Below are 20,053 nucleotides of genomic sequence, written 5' to 3'. Positions count from 1 at the left end.
TGCCGAATCTGCGGCCCTCTAACAGATGAGCACTCTGCAACCACCATAGCAGAGAGACCCTTGTCCTAGTCGACAATTTTATCCGCTGATGCATCTGCAGATGCGATCCGGACCATTTGTCTAGCAGATCCCACTGAAAAATTCGTGCATGGAATCTGCCGAATGGAATCGCTTCGTAAGAAGCCACCATTTTTCCCAGGACTCTTGTGCATTGATGCACAGACACTGTCCCTGGTTTTAGGAGGTTCCTGACGAGTTCGGATAACTCCCTGGCTTTCTCCTCCGGAAGAAATACCTTTTTCTGAACAGTGTCCAGAATCATCCCTAGGAACAGCAGACGTGTCGTCGGGATCAGTTGGGATTTTGGAAAATTCAGAATCCACCCGTGCTGTTGGAGCACTACTTGAGTTAGTGCTACTCCGACCTCCAGCTGTTCTCTGGATCTTGCCCTTATCAGGAGATCGTCCAAGTAAGGGATAATTAATACGCCTTCTCTTCGAAGAAGGATCATCATTTCGGCCATTACCTTGGTAAAGACCCTGGGTGCCGTGGACAATCCAAACGGCAGCGTCTGAAACTGATAATGACAGTTTTGTACCACGAACCTGAGGTACCCTTGGTGTGAAGGGCAAATTGGGACATGAAGGTAAGCATCCTTGATGTCCAAGGACACCATAAAATCCCCTTCTTCCAGATTCGCTATCACTGCTCTGAGTGACTCCATCTTGAACTTGAATCTTTGTATGTACAGGTTCAGAGATTTCAGATTTAGAATAGGTCTTACCGAGCCGTCCGGCTTCGGTACCACAAATAGCGTGGAGTAATACCCCTTTCCCTGTTGTAGAAGGGGTACCTTGATTATCACCTGCTGAGAATACAGCTTGTGAATGGCTTCCAATACCGTCGCCCTGTCTGAGGGAGACGTTGGCAAAGCAGATTTTAGGAACCGGCGAGGGGGAGACTTCTCGAATTCCAACCTGTAACCCTGAGATACTACCTGCAGGATCCAGGGGTCCACCTGCGAGTGAGCCCACTGTGCGCTGAAATTCTTGAGGCGACCGCCCCTGAGTCCGCTTGTAAGGTCCCAGCGTCATGCTGAGGCCTTTGCAGAAGCCGGGGAGGACTTCTGCTCCTGGGAAGGGGCTGCTTGCTGCAGTCTCTTACCCTTTCCTTTGCCTCGGGGCAAATATTGGAATCCGCATCACCTGACCACTGTCGTGTCCATAGACTTCTTCTGGCAGATATGGACATCGCACTTACTCTTGATGCCAGCGTGCAGATATCCCTCTGTGCATCTCGCATATAAAGGAATGCATCCTTTAATTGCTCTATAGTCAATAAAATACTGTCCCTATCCAGGGTATCAATATTTTCAGTCAGGGAATCCGACCAAGCCACCCCAGCACTGCACATCCAGGCTGAGGCGACTGCTGGTCGCAGTATAACACCAGTATGTGTGTATATACTTTTTAGAGTATTTTCCAGCCTCCTATCAGCTGGATCCTTGAGGGCGGCCGTATCAGGAGACGGTAACGCCACTTGTTTGGATAAACGTGTGAGCGCCTTGTCCACCCTAGGGGGTGTTTCCCAGCGCGCCCTAACCTCTGGCGGGAAAGGGTATAACGCCAATAACTTCTTTGAAATTAGCAGTTTTTTATCAGGGGTAACCCACGCTTCATCACACACGTCATTCAATTCCTCTGATTCAGGAAAAACTACAGGTAGTTTTTTCAGACCCCACATAATACCCCTTTTTGTGGTACTTGCAGTATCAGAGATATGCAAAGCCTCCTTCATTGCCGTGATCATATAACGTGTGGCCCTACTGGAAAATACGTTCGTTTCTTCACCGTCGACACTAGATTCGGTGTCCGTGTCTGGGTCTGTGTCGACCGACTGAGGCAAAGGGCGTTTTACAGCCCCTGACGGTGTTTGAGACGCCTGTACAGGTACTAACTGGTTTGCCGGTCGTCTCATGTCGTCAACCGACTTTTGCAGCGTGCTGACATTATCACGTAATTCCATAAACAAAGCCATCCATTCCGGTGTCGACTCCCTAGGGGGTGACATCACCATTACCGGCAATTGCTCCGCCTCCACACCAACATCGTCCTCATACATGTCGACACACACGTACCGACACACAGCAGACACACAGGGAATGCTCTGATAGAAGACAGGACCCCACTAGCCCTTTGGGGAGACAGAGGGAGAGTTTGCCAGCACACACCAAAGCGCTATAATTATATAGGAACAACCTTATATAAGTGTTGTTTCCTTATAGCTGCTTAAATATATATAATATCGCCAAAAAATGCCCCCCCTCTCTGTTTTTTACCCTGTTTCTGTAGTGCAGTGCAGGGGAGAGCCTGGGAGCCTTCCTAGCAGCGGAGCTGTGTAGGAAAATGGCGCTGTGTGCCGAGGAGATAGGCCCCGCCCCCTATTCCGGCGGGCTCTTCTCCCGGTTTTTCGGAGACCTGGCAGGGGTGAAATACATCCATATAGCCTCATGGACTATATGTGATGTATTCTTTTTAGCCAGAAAGGTATTAACATTGCTGCCCAGGGCGCCCCCCCAGCGCCCTGCACCCTCAGTGACCGCCGGTGTGAAGTGTGCCTGAGCGCAATGGCGCACAGCTGCAGTGCTGTGCGCTACCTCATGAAGACTGAAAAGCCTTCAGCCGCCGGTTTCTGGACCTCTTCTTACTTCGGCATCTGCAAGGGGGTCGGCGGCGCGGCTCCGGTGACCCATCCAGGCTGTACCTGTGATCGTCCCTCTGGAGCTAGTGTCCAGTAGCCTAAGAAGCAAATCCATCCTGCACGCAGGTGAGTTCACTTCTTCTCCCCTAGGTCCCTCGTTGCAGTGAGCCTGTTGCCAGCAGGACTCACTGAAAATAATAAAACTATCAAAACTTTTACTCTAAGCAGCTCTTTATGAGAGCCACCTAGATTGCACCCTGCTCGGACGGGCACAAAAACCTAACAGAGGCTTGGAGGAGGGTCATGGGGGGAGGAGCCAGTACACACCACCTAGTGGTCAAACTTTTTTTTTTTTTTTTTTAAATGTTTTTATTGCAAATTTGACAAGACATGTTAACAATTGTAAACATAGTTATCTGTTGCAAACATTTTCCAACATTTTCTACCTCCTAATACAACAACATAGAGATGTTTGATGAATTTTACGTTGTAGAAGTGTGTTACTGACTTTGGTATTCAATAAATTTACCATTACATTCACTTTAGTATCTTTTGTCATGCCTTATCATTATCCAAAAAAAAATATAATAATAGTTTAACATCTGATTAAGAAAGTTAGAGAGAACAGAGAAAGAAGGAGAGGGGGGAGAAGCAAAGGGGGGGGAGCAGGGGGGGAGGGGGGGGGTGTAAAGCCATGCGCGTCCGAACCATCCATCACCTCTCAATTCAAGTTAATTGGCGGGTCCTGTATGAACACTCTAGTCTCGTACCAGACGTTCATACGAAAACAATTATGTATTTGCCTTCTGGTTTCGATGGGCAAAGTGTCTATGTAACTTTCCCATATCGAAAAGAAGTTCTCAATCTGGGAGTCTTTATGAAGTGTGGTTTCGGTCCATTCAAGTTTAAACAATTGAAATAATTTGTCTTTGAACATGGCCAGGGACGGGGGCGTGGGAGAAATCCATTGTTGCAGTATGCATTTTCTGGCTACCGAAGAGACAAACAGCAACAATTTTTTGCAACCGACTGAAATTTTCGGAGAGTTTGGTAAAAGTCCGAAGACCGCCCATTCCGGGGTCAGTATTAGGAAATTCACCAGGTGATTAATTGTGAACTGTCTCACCGCCAACCAGAAACGCTGAATCATGGGACATTCCCACAGGCAATGGTATAAGGTTGCTGCAGGGCTAGTGCATTTGTGACAAACGGATGAGGTACTCATACCAATTAAGTTACACCGGTGGGGAGATAGGTATCCTCTATAGAATATCTTAAAAAACATGTCCTTGTAGGATGTAGCTGAAATTGTTTTTACAGAATATAATAGACTTTTCAAAATGTCGTCTTCCCTCAAACTGGGAAAGTGTGTTTGCCATTTTGTGATGCCCGTTTGATACTGGCCAGTGTGATGAGGCATCCTCAATATTTTGTAAAAGTAAGATATGGCCTTTGCAGAGTAGTTCACAGCTAGAAAAGCGTCATCCAGCGGATTGCGCCAGTCATCCTCGCTTAAAAACTTTAATACTTTACTAGTGTAATGTTGCGCCTGAAGGAAGGGCAAATTACACACTGGTAAAAAATCGTACCTAGAATCTGCTTGTGTATAGGTAAGAGGTTTTTTTGTGTCCAAATTTGCAAGATGTCTAACTGTGCGCAATCCCCGCTCATGCCACGATCGGAATGGTTGTGTCGCCAAGCCATGTTGGAAGTTGATGTTGCCCAGAAAGGGGAGATGTAGAGAATAGAGAGTGTGAAGTTTAGCTTTATTACGTATTGTGTGCCATGTTGACCATGTTGACATGAGCAGGGGATTGTCCAGTACGTGTGAGGGGATCTCATGTTTGGGTAAATGTAAGAAACAGGTCAAGTCTAGATTAGAAAGAAATTGCTTTTCTAGTGTATAATTTGCATACTGATCTGTTCCATGGAGCCAATCCTTAATATATCTACAGATGGCTGCTTGGTTATACAATTTAACATTAGGGAAATTTATTCCACCTTCTTCTCTAGTTTTTTGTAATATCTTTAAACTAATTCTTGGTCTCTTCTTGGCCCAGATAAATTTTCGGAAAAATTCTACAATTTTTTTTTTCATCAGACAGAGTAAGTGTGAGTGGAAGAACTTGTAATGGATACAATAACTTTGGAAAGGTGATAAGTTTGATTAAATTGGCTCTTCCCAGATATGACAACTGTAGGTGTTGCCAACCCTCCAGTTCAGTTTCAATTTTTGCAATAAGTGGGGCTATATTTGCGTAATACAGATTATGGATATTTTTGGTTAGATATATCCCCAAATATTGTATTTGAGAAGAGGTCCACTGCAATCCTCCAAAGGGATTACGTGGAGTGTAGGGACGATTGCCTAGCGCCATTGCCTTTGATTTGGATAGGTTAATCCGAAACCCCGAGAGCGAGCCAAAATGATTGAAGGTATGGAACAAGGGCTCCAAACTCTCCTCAGGGTTAGAGACAAACAGCATTAAGTCATCAGCAAAGGCTTGCAGTTTTAATTCCTGGTTTCCAATTTTTGCCCCTTGCAGGGTCGGCCACTGTTGTAAATGGCGCAACAGAGGGTCCAATGCCAGGTTGAATAATAGGGGTGATAATGGACATCCCTGGCGTGTCCCTCGATGCATCTGAAATGGCTTGCCGAGAAGGCCATTGATCAACAATCTAGTGTTGGGTTTTAAGTAGAAATATTTAATCATCTCCACAAAGAGAGTTCCAAATCCCCTACAGTCCAACACCTTGAACAGATATTCCCATAAGACTTTGTCAAAGGCCTTCTCGGCATCCAAACTCAACACTACAGTTGATGAGGCCTTATTTGCTGGCGAGGAAGCTAGTACCGCTATAGCAGAGCGAATCCCTAGGACAGAGTGTCGACCCGTTGTGAAGCCCAATTGGTGTGGAGTGAGAAGAGATGGCATTAAATTTTGTAGCCTAGTAGATAATATTCTAGCCATAATTTTGTAGTCTTGATTTAATAATGCAATCGGCCTGTAAGATTCCATAAGAGAGGCATCTTTGCCTGGTTTAGGTAATAATAGTGATATGGCTTCGTTAAATGATGGGTAAGGAATCTTATTATTAAAAATCTGCTGAAATAGAGCTGTAAGCGTAGGGACTATTTCAGGCTTTATAATTTTGTAGTAATTGGCGTTTAAACCATCTGGACCTGGTGCTTTGTTTGATTTCAGAGAATCAATGGCTACAAGGATTTCTTGCTCTGTAATTGGACTATTAAGGCCCTCCCTCTGATCTGTTGTTAGTTTAGGCAAACCCACATTCTCTAGGAAGGCATCTATATTTTGTTGGTCGGGTTCACTAGATTTATACATATCAGTGTAGTAGGACTCCAATAAGTTTAATATGTCTGGGTGGGAGGTGGCCGTTACTCCGGAACCCTGATCTAACAATCTCGTGATATAGCATTTTTTCTTTTGCTGTTTTGCCATAAAGGCCAGAAGTCGGCCAGACTTACCCCCCCACCTATGATATTGATTTTTCATGTATTCAGTCTTAAGTTTTGCCTCTTGTAAGAGAAAGGCTTCCAATATCCCCTTTTCCTGTAGATATACGGACTTATTTTCCTCTGTAGCAGAAAGTATATATTGTTGGTGCGAGTGTCGTAGCCTATTAGTTAAAGAATATAATTGGTCCTTCCTATCCTTGTTGCGTTTAGCTACATATGATATTATATGCCCTCGCATTACTGCTTTGGAGGCTTCCCAAAATAGAACTATATCGTCCCAATGTTGTATGTTGTCATCTACATAAGCTTGCCAATTAGTTTTGAGATATTTTTGGAAATCTTCATTTTGTGATAGGTATATCGGGAAGCGCCACAGTTTAGAGGTGTGTAGGGGATTTCTCCTTTCTATATCACACAATATTGGAGCATGGTCTGAGATTATGATGTTGTCTATAAATGTGCGGTTAACTCGTGTAAACAAGGATTCTTCTAGGAGAATATAGTCTAGTCTTGTAAAGGTGTCATGCACTCGTGAGTGATATGTGTATTCTCTACTAAAACCATTTTGGAGCCTCCAAACATCCAACAAAGAATGCTGAGAGCACAAAAGGGAAATGCCTTCTTTATTATGAGGAGACGGATTCACCTGAGATTTCGAGTGATCCAGGGTGGTATCATGTAGTGAGTTCATGTCACCTCCAATGATTAAATTGGGTGTGGCATGTTGCATTAGCAGATTAGATATTGTCTGAAAGAATGAAAAATTAGGTGAATTCGGTGCATATATGTTGAGGAGTGTAAACTGTTCACCATGTATTGTTATAGTTAACATAAGGAATCTACCTTCAGGATCAGCAATAGTTTTGGTCACTTCAAAGTTGAGGTTCCTGGCAAATAAGATCGCTACCCCTCTTTTTTTCTTGCAATAAGAAGCCGAAATGCAATCCCCTAGCCAGGGGCTTTTTAAAGTGGAGTTTGCTTTTTTCAGCCAGTGGGTTTCTTGTAAGAATATTATGTCTGGGTGAGCTCGTTTTAAGTGTGTCAGCACTTTACGTCTTTTAATAGCTGAATTCAGGCCTGCTACATTCCATGACAAAAATCTGAAAGAGTTAGAGGTGACCTGCGGAAACTGCGTTTTAGGGGACTGTGTTTGTGTTATCCTATGCCAACTCTAACAAGATTCGCGTGTGTGCTGATTGAGAAATACGGCACATCTGCTCTGTCCCAGCTAGCAGAGCACATGTAGGATGACTTACCAGATTGAGATTGAGACTCGGGCGCGCATGGCCTGGGAAAAAGGGGTAAAGCAAGGGGGAAAGAAAGAGGAAAAAAGAACAACCAAATTAACATCAACAATAACAATAATACATTTGGTTCACGTCTAACACCCAATGTCGATGAGTGAGACATCTGGGGTTATACCAGAGTTACGTCACTAGTGTGGTATCGCTAGCCTTGCTAACTTGTAATAGTCCCAGCCATCACCCATTCGGGGGCGGATTGGTAGTTGAGGTGAGTGTAGCGAGTTTAAGACAACTTCTGGCCTGAGTAGGGTCATCAAACATATGGGTTTTGCCATCGGTGGTTACTCTGAGTTTGGCAGGATATAGAAGGGCAAATTTGATGTTGTTTTCAAAGAGATGTTTACAGATAGGTGTAAATTCTCTCCGTTTCTGAGTAACCGCATTAGAAAAATCCTGAAATATCAGGATTTGGAAGTCACGGACTAGGAGAGTACGTCGTTTGCGGTAGGCCATTAGGACATTTTCTTTATCCCTATAGTTCAAAAATTTAGCTATGACCGGCCTTGGCCGTGCATCTCGGTTCTCTCTTTCGGGCCCTATGCGATGTGCTCTTTCAATCACAACTGTACCTGATGGGGTGGGAATATTCAGTATGGATATGATGTCAGTGCTAAGGAGATCCATTAGGTCTGTTCCCTTAATGGATTCGGGGATGCCTAGGAACCTCAGGTTACTCCGTCTGGTTCTATTTTCTAAATCTTCTAATTTAGATTCTAGTTTAATGTTAAGTTGGACTTGTGCCTCAGCAAATTGTTTGAGTTCAGAAATAGCGTCTTCATTGGTACTGGTACGTTGTTCCACCTCCACCAAGCGCTTGGTGTTTGTTTCCAAGTGTGTTAGGATTGTGTTAATAGAGGCCTGAATGGCATCCAGTTTTTGTTCAATTTGTGTTGTTTGTGTTGGATTCAGCAAACTAGAGGGGCCATCTGTGCCTCCCAGGGGGGGGCTTTCTGGAGGTGTGATGGATGGGGAAGAGTTAACCGAGCCACGTGTAGTGGAGCTCAAAGGTTGGGTATTCTTACCCTTGTTCCTATTTTTCATGTTTGACATTTGAGACCTGTCTAGAAATCTGTCCATGCTATGAACGGTTGTCTTTGACCAGAAATTGAGTGTGCCCCCAAAAAGGAAAAACCAAAAACAGAATATCACATAATATGATGGTTAGGCTAGCGAACCATGTATTCTTTGAATCACATTATTGTGTTGAATGGAGTGTCAGACATTCAGCAAATTCTAATATGTTGAAGAACTCACGGGGACCTATGTTTCCGTAGCTGATAACAAAAAAACAAAAAAAAAAGAATTCCCCTCCCCCCACCCACCGGTTTGTATATGTATATATATATATATATATATATATATATATATATATATATATATATATATATATATATATATATATATATATATATATATAGACATATATATAGATAGTTAAATGCGAAGTACAGCAGCCATCAGGTGGCTTTACGCAGGGAGCAAGCAATTACCGACTTGTACCACGAGATGGCAGCCCTAGCCCTTCAATATTATAGTTGGCCAATGAGCTATCAGACTGAGGTGAGAAAGAAAGAAAGAAGAAAAAAAAAAAAATAAAAAAAAAAATATATATATATATATTCCAACAGAACAAATATCTTAGATTATTCTAAGGATTGAGGTACAACAGAGTGAATCTGGAATGACAAGCTTGTTTATGTGAATGTATTGGGGGTATACCGCACTGGAGAATGGTAAGGTATCTAATAGATATTGTTAGAACCAAAATACATAATACAACGAGAAAATCTGAGTTTTCTAATGTTATCTTGAGTTTGGTGGTGCACCCTGAGTCAGTGGTAAGACATACAACAAAAGGGAGAGAAGAAGACTCTTTTGTGGGTGCACTCTTGTATGTTTAAGAGGTCTCAGAAGAGACAATAAGTAAAGATTATAAATGAATTTTTAAATATAACTTTTATTAACAACAATTGATAAAATAGTAGAGTTTACTGTCAAAAATTGGAGGTAGGGGTGGGGGGAAGGGTGGGGGGGAGTTGGGGAAAAGAAAGGGGGGAACACAGAACGAATTAATTACAGTGTAAATACTGAATATTGTTCTGGAATGCCTGGGTGCGATAATAACAGCTGGAGACCCTGAAAATTGAAGCGTTTTTATTCTCTCATGAGCGATGATGAGGAGACAGATGGGATGATTAAAGATGGAATGAGCAAGATGAATCTGCTGTCAGTGTTAGACGCTGAGCAAAACCGTCCAGGAATTTCTACTAAACTGAGTATTCCTCGAGAGTCTCCCACTCGAGTACTGACCCAGCCCTACACTGCTTAGCTTCCAAGATCGGAAGGATTCGGGCGTTACCAGTGTGGTATGATAGTAGAAAAAATATTTGATATCGAGGGCTCGAGAATCACTGATGAGAGTTCACGAAAATGGAGAAATAAGAGAAAAGAAAAGACAAGAGAATGGGTGGAGGAGAAAAATAGGGGATCTGCTGCCACCGTTAGACCGGGATAATTACCCCTGAATCAGTGGTGAGAGTCCTGAAGATAGTATAAAGTGAGGAAAAGGAAACGATACTGATAGGTAAAAAAAATTTTTTTGAGATTGGTTGATAGACAATGGGCTGCTTGATTGCAGGATGCTGATAGTACCTATGATAAAGGTACTAGGTGTGATAAAAAGCAATCTGTACACAATTAGCAGTCAAATAAATTGATTAGACCCATACATCACCATCAATTTGCTACTATCAGATTATTACAATTATACCAAAATGGTATCAGGTGGAAAAAGAAGGAGAAAATGAACAACAATTTCTTATTTGTGTTCCGCTGTATGCAGAGCTGCAGAAATACTATATAATATGATTGCAAGATGCTGATAGTACCTATGATAAAGGTACTTGGTGTGATAAAGAGCAATTTGTACACAATTAGCAGATAATTAAATTGATTGGAACCATGCATCACCATCAATTTGATGCTGACAGATTATTGCACATTGTACCAAAATGGTATCAGGTGAAAAGAGAAAGAGATAATGAACAACAGTTGATTATACAGAGCTGCAGCAATGCTATATAATACGCAGTATAGAGGATAGTGATAAATTGCTCAGCCAAATGATTAGATCAATATTAATGACTGAAAATAAAGGTTTAAACAGTATCCTTTGTGGTATTAAGCCGCTAAATGCCGACTATCTGTAAAACGGGTACTTGCAAAAAACAGCTTGATGAATGCTATTATCAAATATAAATATGCAAAAAGATGCTGAGATTGAGCAGATATTACCCGGAATTGTATGGAACGATCAGTCACTAATATGAGCAGGATACTTTCTGAGTACGGAATGTCCGTGTCAAAGTCCAGGCAAATTGAAGATGCAGGATACACTGGTTCCCAGGAGCTGAGCAGTTCGTTTATAGCCGCACTGCCGATCAAAGTACCTGATGTATTGTGGAGACGTGGTCAGGTTGGCTGAGGAGAAGAGAGACACAATGTTCCTGGTCCCATCGCGGCAGTATCTAGCGGCGGCGGGTTGATGCAGCGGCTGCTGGGGAAAGAGCGGTTCGTGGTTCAGGATGTCCGGAATCAGCTGTCACACCCAGGCAGTGGGGGTAGGGAACGGAAAACTAGTTTCACCCGTTCACCGGGCTTGATCACTTCCTGATCAATCTCAGCATCTTTTTGCATATTTATATTTGATAATAGCATTCATCAAGCTGTTTTTTGCAAGTACCCGTTTTACAGATAGTCGGCATTTAGCGGCTTAATACCACATAGGATACTGTTTAAACCTTTATTTTCAGTCATTAATATTGATCTAATCATTTGGCTGAGCAATTTATCACTATCCTCTATACTGCGTATTATATAGCATTGCTGCAGCTCTGTATAATCAACTGTTGTTCATTATCTCTTTCTCTTTTCACCTGATACCATTTTGGTACAATGTGCAATAATCTGTCAGCATCAAATTGATGGTGATGCATGGTTCCAATCAATTTAATTATCTGCTAATTGTGTACAAATTGCTCTTTATCACACCAAGTACCTTTATCATAGGTACTATCAGCATCTTGCAATCATATTATATAGTATTTCTGCAGCTCTGCATACAGCGGAACACAAATAAGAAATTGTTGTTCATTTTCTCCTTCTTTTTCCACCTGATACCATTTTGGTATAATTGTAATAATCTGATAGTAGCAAATTGATGGTGATGTATGGGTCTAATCAATTTATTTGACTGCTAATTGTGTACAGATTGCTTTTTATCACACCTAGTACCTTTATCATAGGTACTATCAGCATCCTGCAATCAAGCAGCCCATTGTCTATCAACCAATCTCAAAAAATTTTTTTTTACCTATCAGTATCGTTTCCTTTTCCTCACTTTATACTATCTTCAGGACTCTCACCACTGATTCAGGGGTAATTATCCCGGTCTAACGGTGGCAGCAGATCCCCTATTTTTCTCCTCCACCCATTCTCTTGTCTTTTCTTTTCTCTTATTTCTCCATTTTCGTGAACTCTCATCAGTGATTCTCGAGCCCTCGATATCAAATATTTTTTCTACTATCATACCACACTGGTAACGCCCGAATCCTTCCGATCTTGGAAGCTAAGCAGTGTAGGGCTGGGTCAGTACTCGAGTGGGAGACTCTCGAGGAATACTCAGTTTAGTAGAAATTCCTGGACGGTTTTGCTCAGCGTCTAACACTGACAGCAGATTCATCTTGCTCATTCCATCTTTAATCATCCCATCTGTCTCCTCATCATCGCTCATGAGAGAATAAAAACGCTTCAATTTTCAGGGTCTCCAGCTGTTATTATCGCACCCAGGCATTCCAGAACAATATTCAGTATTTACACTGTAATTAATTCGTTCTGTGTTCCCCCCTTTCTTTTCCCCAACTCCCCCCCACCCTTCCCCCCACCCCTACCTCCAATTTTTGACAGTAAACTCTACTATTTTATCAATTGTTGTTAATAAAAGTTATATTTAAAAATTCATTTATAATCTTTACTTATTGTCTCTTCTGAGACCTCTTAAACATACAAGAGTGCACCCACAAAAGAGTCTTCTTCTCTCCCTTTTGTTGTAAGCTTGTTTATGTATTAGTTTTGCTATTCGCGTGCCCAGTCTCCCCTGAGCGCACAAAAGCAAAAGTCACTGCCAAGTTGTCCTGTAGTGTATCTCAACCATCACTAGATGGCATATGTGCACCTTGCTATTTCAGGGAGTAAACTGGTGAGAGAAGAGGTGAATAGGGAAGAGAAACAGAAAAGAAACAGGTATAGGTACACTTGGTCAGATTCTGTGCACTCCTGCACTCCAACCTTCACATGTGTTTAAATTGTTCCTCAGAAAGTATATGACTATATGTGGAAGGGTTTGCCACAGTAAGCAGCAAGTGTGGCTGAGTACATTAGATGAGAGTTGAGCTAGAGGAAAGAAATATAGGAAAAGAAAGGAGAGGTGGTCCGGAGAGAGGGGTGAGGGGGGCCTGGGTAGTCAGCCACAAACTAGCACCAAGAGAGTTCTCAGAAAGTTATTCCTGACAGTACAGATATCAGTTCTACCTGGAAGGACAGTCCAAAGTCGATGTAGTGTCTGGGTCAGATTCTCCCCCAGTTAGTGGTTGAGGTAATCACCTCACTCCTGTTCACCGATGAGATATGAGATATGTCCCCGCTGTCCACGGTCACACCACCACTGTGACGAGATGGCTGTCTGCTTTGATGGCACCCCAAGCACCACGTTATGAGACAGGTCAGACGGCTCAGTGGGCAAGGGTGTCACGGCTTTGCGACGGGGACACGTTTTTATTCCCTCTCAGGTCTGGTCCTCCGTGGGGTCGTCCTCTGCTAGGTCTCCGGTCCGGGTCTTGACGTAAAGCAGCCTCAATATCTGGGTGGCAGGCACAGCGCCGATGTCCACCCCCGCAGCTCCGGTCCTCCTTCCACGTGGTCCCACAGTCGCGGCAAGCCCCAACCGACCAGGTGCAGTCCGGACCACCCAGAATCACCGTCCGGGGTATCCCGTGCCGCGATCCGGCCTGGTTAGCGCAACCACGATGACAGGGGTTAAATATCGCCCCAGCGGCTCGGCCCTTTCCCCAGAGGTCGCCTCCCCGGTCTCTGCCGCACCCAGGTCTCCGTGATATAGTTTTCCCAGGACTTAGTGGTTTTCAGGTAAGGGGAACAGGCTCAGCTCTGGCGTTCGCGCCAGTGGCACTTTAATAGATATCTAGGCGAGTTTCACGGGCAGACATCACCCGGGGTCCCCAACAGTGGGAGTCAGTCTGGGCAGTGTATTCAGGACAGCAGCCGCTGAGTGCCACTCCGATGGCGGGTCTCGTCCTCAGTCAGATCCCGTCTCTCACCTCATTGAGCTCCCCCTCGGTTCAGCCCCAGTGGGATAGCAGGGCCGGCAATGGCGCCGGGTCACGCCACTGGGAGACAGGCAGGCCTCAGAAGCGGCAGGCTGGATTCCGGCGGCTAACTGCTTCAATCTTCCCTATGGTCGGCTCGTTGTGTAGGGCAAAGATTCCACTACACCTTCCAATAGTTTTTGTGAAATTTATACGAGGTTTATTGCTGGATGGAGGTAGATTTAGTCATAGGGAGACAGAGACATCTGTAAAAAGCGGCCATCGCGATGCTCCGCCCACCGGAAGTCCGTGGTCAAACTTTTAAATTTTGTGCCCTGTCTCCTGCGGAGCCGCTATTCCCCATGGTCCTGACGGAGTCCCCAGCATCCACTAGGACGTCAGAGAAACAGGATTTTAATACCTACCGGTAAATCCTTTTCTCCTAGTCCGTAGAGGATGCTGGGGTCCACTTCAGTACCATGGAGTATAGACGGTTCCGCAGGAGCCATGGGCACTCTAAGACTTTTCTAGAGTGTGAACTGGCTACTCCCTTTATGCCCCTCCTCCAGACCTCAGTATAGGAACTGTGCCCAGGGAGACGGACATTTCGAAGAAAGGATTTACTTTAAAGTTAACGGTGAGATTTACACCAGCTCACACTTCAACCATGCCGCACAACATGGTATTCAACAAAACACATGCCAACAGCATGAACATTACATCAAACGTGCTGAAAACATTTTCAACAAAATAACAACTGCAGGTAAAGTACGCACTGGGTTGGGTGCCCAGCATCCTCTACAGGCTAGGAGAAAAGGATTTACTGGTAGGTATTAAAATCCTGTTTTCTCATACGTCCTAGAGGATGCTGGGGTCCACTTCAGTACCATGGGGTTATACCAAAGCTCCAGTATGGGCGGGAGAGTGCGGATGACCATGCAGCACCGACTGACCAACCTGTAGGTCCTCATCGGCCAAGGTGTCAAACTTGTAAAAAACTTAGCCAACGTGTTTGCCCTTGACCAAGTAGCTCTTCGGCAAAGCTGTAATGCCAGGACGAGCCCACCTTTCTAGTAGAATGGGCAGTCAATTCGGTAACGGCAACCCTGCCGTAGAATAAGCATGCTGAATCGTACCTCTGATCCAGCGCGCAATAGTCTTAGAATCTTGTTGGGAGCATACAGGACAAACAGAGACTGTTTTCCTTATCCGAGCCATTCTAGCGACATAGATTCTCAAAGACCCAACCACCTCTAGGGACTTTGAAGCAGCGATGGTGTCAGTAGCCACTGGCACCACAATTGGCTGGTTTATATGGAAAGAAAAAAACACCTTTGGAAGAAATTGTTGACGAGTTCGTAACTCAGCTCTATCTTTATGGAGAACCAAGTACGGCTCTTGTGAGACAAGGCCCCTAACTAGGACACCCTTCTTGCGGATGCCAAGGCCAACAGCATGACCACTTTCCAAGTGAGAAATTTCAACTCAATCTCCTGGAGAGGTTCAAACCAATCCAATTGAAGGAATCGCAACACCACGTTAAGATCCCATGATACCACAGGAGGCACAAATGGAGGTTGGATGTGTAGCACCCCCTTCACGAATGTCTGAACTTCTGGAAGGGAGGCCAATTGTTTCTGAAAGAAAATGGACAAGGCCGAAATCTGGACCTTGATTGAACCCAATCGTAGGCCCGCATCCACACTCGCCTGGAGAAAATGGAGAAAACGTCCTAACTGAAACTGTTCCGTTGGAGTCTTCTTGGTTTCACACCAAGACACATATTTTCTCCAAATACGGTGTAATGTTTAGACGTTACTCCCTTCCTGGCCTGAATAAGAGTGGGAATGACTTCTTTTGGAATACCCTTTCGGGCTAGGATTCGGCGCTCAACAGCCGTGCCGTCAAACATAGCCGCGGTAAGTCTTGATACACGCACGGCCCCTGCTGCAGCAGGTCCTCGCGGAGAGGAAAAGGCTCTATGAGCAACTCCTGAAGATCTGGATACCAAGCCCTCCTTGGCCAGTCTGGGACAATGAGGATCGCTCGAACTCCTGTTCTTCTTATGATTTTGAGAACTTTCGGAATGAGTGGAAATGGAGGGAAGACATACACCGACCGAAACACCCACTGGGTCACTAGTGCATCCACTGCTATTGCTTGAGGGTCTCTTGACCTGGAACAATATGTCTGATGCTTCTTGTTGCGACGAGACGCCATCATGTCTATTTGAGGAATTCCCCAAAGACCTGTCAACTCTGCGAAGACTTCTTGGTGGAGGCCCCACTCTCTTGTATGGAGATCGTGTCTGCTGTGGAAGTCTGCTTCCCAGTTGTCCACTCTCAGAATGAAAATTGCAGACAGAGCTTTTGCATGTCTTTCTGCCCAGAGGAGGTTCTTTGACACCTCTGCCATTGCCGCTCTGCTTCTCGTTCCACCCTGACGGTTTATGTATGCATCTGCTGTTACATTGTCCGACTGGATCTGTACGGGTTGATCTTGAAGAAGATGTACCGCTTGTAGAAGGCCGTTGTAAATGGCTCTCAACTCCAGAACGTTTGTGAAGACAAACTTCTTGACTTGACCATCTTCCTTGGAACCTCTCCCCCTGTGTGACTGCTCCCCAGCCTCGGAGACTTGCATCCGTGGTCACCAGGATCCAGTCTCGAATCCCGAACCTGCGTCCCTCTAGGAGGTGAGAACAGTGTAGCCATCACAGGAGCAAAATTCTGGCTTTGGATGACAGGATTATCCTCTGAAGCATGTGTAGATGGGATCCGGACCACTTGTCAAATAGGTCCCACTGGAATACTCTGGCATGGAATCGGCCAAACTGTATGGCCTCGTAGGCCGCTACCATCTTCCCCAACAACCGAATGCATTGATGAATCGACACTCTTGTTGGTTTCAGAATTTGTTTGACCCTTCTCTGGATTTTCAGAGCCTTTTCTACTGGAAGAAATACCCTCTGTACTTCTGTGTCCAGTATCATCCCCAGAAAGGACAATCTTGTCGTTGGTTCCAATTGTTACTTTGGAAAACTTATGATCCAACCGTGATGTTGAAGTACTGTCTGGGAGAGTGCCATGTTCTGCACCAACTTTTCCGTGGATCTCGCTTTTATCAGGAGATCTACAAGGTCAGGAATTATATTGATTCCTTGCTGTCGAAGGAGGACCATCATCTCCTGCCATCACCTTGGTGAAAACTCTCGGTGCCGTGGAAGGTCCGAACGGCAACGCCTGAAATTGGTAATGACAATTCTGTATTGCGAATCTCAGATAAGCTTGATGTGGAGGATAAATGGGAACGTGTAAGTAGGCATCTTTTATGTCTACTGACACCATGAAGTCCCCCTACTCCAGACTGGAAACCACTGCCCTCAGAGATTCTATCTAGAACTAGAACCTTTGCAGGTAGAGATTCGGAGTATACAGGTTTAGAATAGGCATGACCGAGCCGTCCGGCTTCGGAACCACGAATAGGGTTGCAATAAAACCCTTCCGCTTGTTGTAACAAGGGAACAAGGACAAAAATTTGATCCTTACACAATTTTTGTATTGCTGCTGCCACCACTTCCCTGTCTGGGATCGAAGCTGGTGAGGTCGATTTGAAAATACGGCCTGGGGAAGTGTCTGAAACTCCAGTTTGTACCCGTGGGACTCTATTTGTATGACCCACGGGTCTAGGCCAGATTGAACCCAGAACTGACTGGTTTCAGACGTGACCCCACCTGAGCGGACTCCCGCAAGGGAGCCCCAGCGTCATGCTGAAGATTTGGCAGAAGCAGAGGTTGATTTCTGCTCCTGTGATCCTGGAGACACTGTGGACTTTATTTCCTTTTCCCCTTCCTTTTACCCACAAAGAAAGGGGACCCTTTTGGGAATCTGAAAATTTATTTTCGGGTTAAACCAGACTCCCTCCAAGAGACTGTTCAGCTCATGAGGTGGAGGGAAAGTTACATTACTTCTTTACTAAAGTAAGCCTGCTCCTGTGGTAAAGGAGGGGACCCCGTAACTTCTAATACCTCCTTTATAGCTAAAAACATGTTTTTAATGTTTTTCGCTAACTTAGGTCCTATTTCCCTGGAATCACTATTGTCAACATAGGAATCAGCATCCGTGTCGGTATCATGTCATACTACTTGTGCAAATGTTTATGTGACCCAGAGGGGTCCCCTGTGGATAAAAGGCATAACTATTAAAAATCACATCTTCAACAGATTATTTTCAGTTTTCTGCATGAGACTCAGAGTTATCCAATCTCTTACTGATATGATTCACACTATCACGTAAATCTTTCACCCAGTCAGGCTCTTGGTTTCACATTACAACTCTGTGTCCCTAACATGGCTCCCACAGAGGAAGAGCTCCCTGCCTCAGACATGTCACACACGTGCACAATCACACCCTAGACACTCCGGGGTTTATAGGGGACAGACCCACTGTAAAATCTGTCAGAGGGACACAAAGGAATTGCCAGTCCACAAATCAGCTCTTAAATAAAAAATCCCTGTGTCGTGTACTTTGTACACAGAGACTTTCCGCTCTATATATATATATATATATATATATATATATATATATATATATATATATATATATATATATATATATATATATATATTGTCCATAATAGGTTACAATACCACAATATACACTTCCCCCCCTTTTTTCACTCTGATACTAAAATCATAAGTTGAGAGGAGGATCAGCGTTTCTTCCCTTGCTTTTTGCTGGAAGAAAATGGCGCTGAACAGAGTGCTGGCTGCCTGAGGAAGAAACCCTGCCCCCTGCAATGGCGCATTTTTCTTCAGCAATCATGAGGTAATCTTTATACTGGCGGGGGTGTCGGATTGTGCCACGGCCCAATATGCTACCTTTTTGCCAGTCAGAGTAGGTCTTCATGCTTTCCAGGGCGCCGCCCCCCCCCCCCGCACCCTGCTGTGCGCTGCGTTCCCGCTTGCTGCACGGTACCTTGAGCCGTCACGATGACCGGAGGTCCCTCTTGCAGATCTCCGGTATTAATACTCACACGTCTTCTGACTTCTGGCTCTGTTAGGGGGGTGACGGCGTGCTGTGGGAGTGAGCGCATAGCCGCAGCTAGTGTTCAGTTCCCTTCAGGAGCTAATGCTGTACTGTCAGCAGGAAGCAGAGCTATTAAACTATTCAGGAAGTTGGTTCCTACTTCTTCCCCCTAAGTCCCACGAAGCAGGGAGACTGTTGCCAGCAGTCTCCCTGAAAATAAAAAAACCTAACAAGGGGGGGTCATTCCGAGTTGTTCGCTCGTTATTTTTTTTTCGCAACGGAGCGATTAGTCGCGAATGCGCATGCGCAATGTCCGCAGTGCGACTGCGCCAAGTAAATTTGCTATGCAGTTAGGAATTTTACTCATGGTTTTTTCTTCGTTCTGGTGATCGTAATGTGATTGACAGGAAGTGGGTGTTTCTGGGCGGAAACAGGCCGTTTTATGGGTGTGTGTGAAAAAACGCTACCGTTTCTGTGAAAAACGCGGGAGTGGCTGGAGAAACGGAGGAGTGTCTGGGCGAACGCTGGGTGTGTTTGTGACGTCAAACCAGGAACGACAAGCACTGAACTGATCGCAGATGCCGAGTAAGTTTGAAGCTACTCAGAAACTGCTAAGAGGTGTGTAATCGCAATTTGGAGAATCTTTCGTTCGCAATTTTACTATGCTAAGATTCACTCCCAGAGGGCGGCGGCTTAGCGTGTGCAATGCTGCTAAAAGCAGCTAGCGAGCGAACAACTCGGAATCACCCCAAAGTCTTTCAGTGAAACTCAGTAGAGCTCCACTGGAGTGCGACCAGTCTGCCTGGGCACAATTTCTAAACTGAGGTCTGGAGGAGGGGCATAGAGGGAGGAGCCAGTTCACACTCTAGAAAAGTCTTAAAGTGCCCATGGCTCCTGCGGAACCGTCTATACCCCATGGTACTGCAGTGGACCCCAGCATCCTCTAGGACGTATGAGAAAATAAGATTTTAAACCTACCGGTAAATCTTATTCTCCTAGGCCGTAGAGGATGCTGGGGACTCCGTAAGGACCATGGGGTATAGACAGGCTCCGCAGGAGACATGGGCACTCTAAGACTTTAGATGGGTGTGAACTGGCTCCTCCCTCTATGCCCCTCCTCCAGACCTCAGTTAAAGAACTGTGCCCAGAGGAGACGGACAG

General features: G+C 44.8%; 2 protein-coding genes and 2 pseudogenes across 3 annotated transcripts in view; 2 read left to right on the top strand and 2 right to left on the bottom strand.

The window, feature by feature from the left end:
- The window catches only part of TEX9 (testis expressed 9), a 162,286-nt gene that overhangs the window by 122,155 nt on the left and 20,078 nt on the right, over positions 1-20,053 (bottom strand). The gene's annotated exons all lie outside the window — the stretch shown is intronic.
- Positions 1-20,053, top strand: part of ZNF280D (zinc finger protein 280D) — a 629,515-nt gene that overhangs the window by 603,160 nt on the left and 6,302 nt on the right. The gene's annotated exons all lie outside the window — the stretch shown is intronic.
- Positions 9,747-9,865, bottom strand: LOC134937159 (5S ribosomal RNA; annotated as a pseudogene).
- LOC134937158 (5S ribosomal RNA) lies at positions 12,062-12,180 on the top strand (annotated as a pseudogene).

This window comes from Pseudophryne corroboree, chromosome 6, assembly GCF_028390025.1.
Source record: "Pseudophryne corroboree isolate aPseCor3 chromosome 6, aPseCor3.hap2, whole genome shotgun sequence".
NCBI classification, from domain to species: Eukaryota; Metazoa; Chordata; class Amphibia; order Anura; family Myobatrachidae; genus Pseudophryne; species Pseudophryne corroboree.
This window is presented reverse-complemented; position numbering and strand designations above follow the sequence as displayed.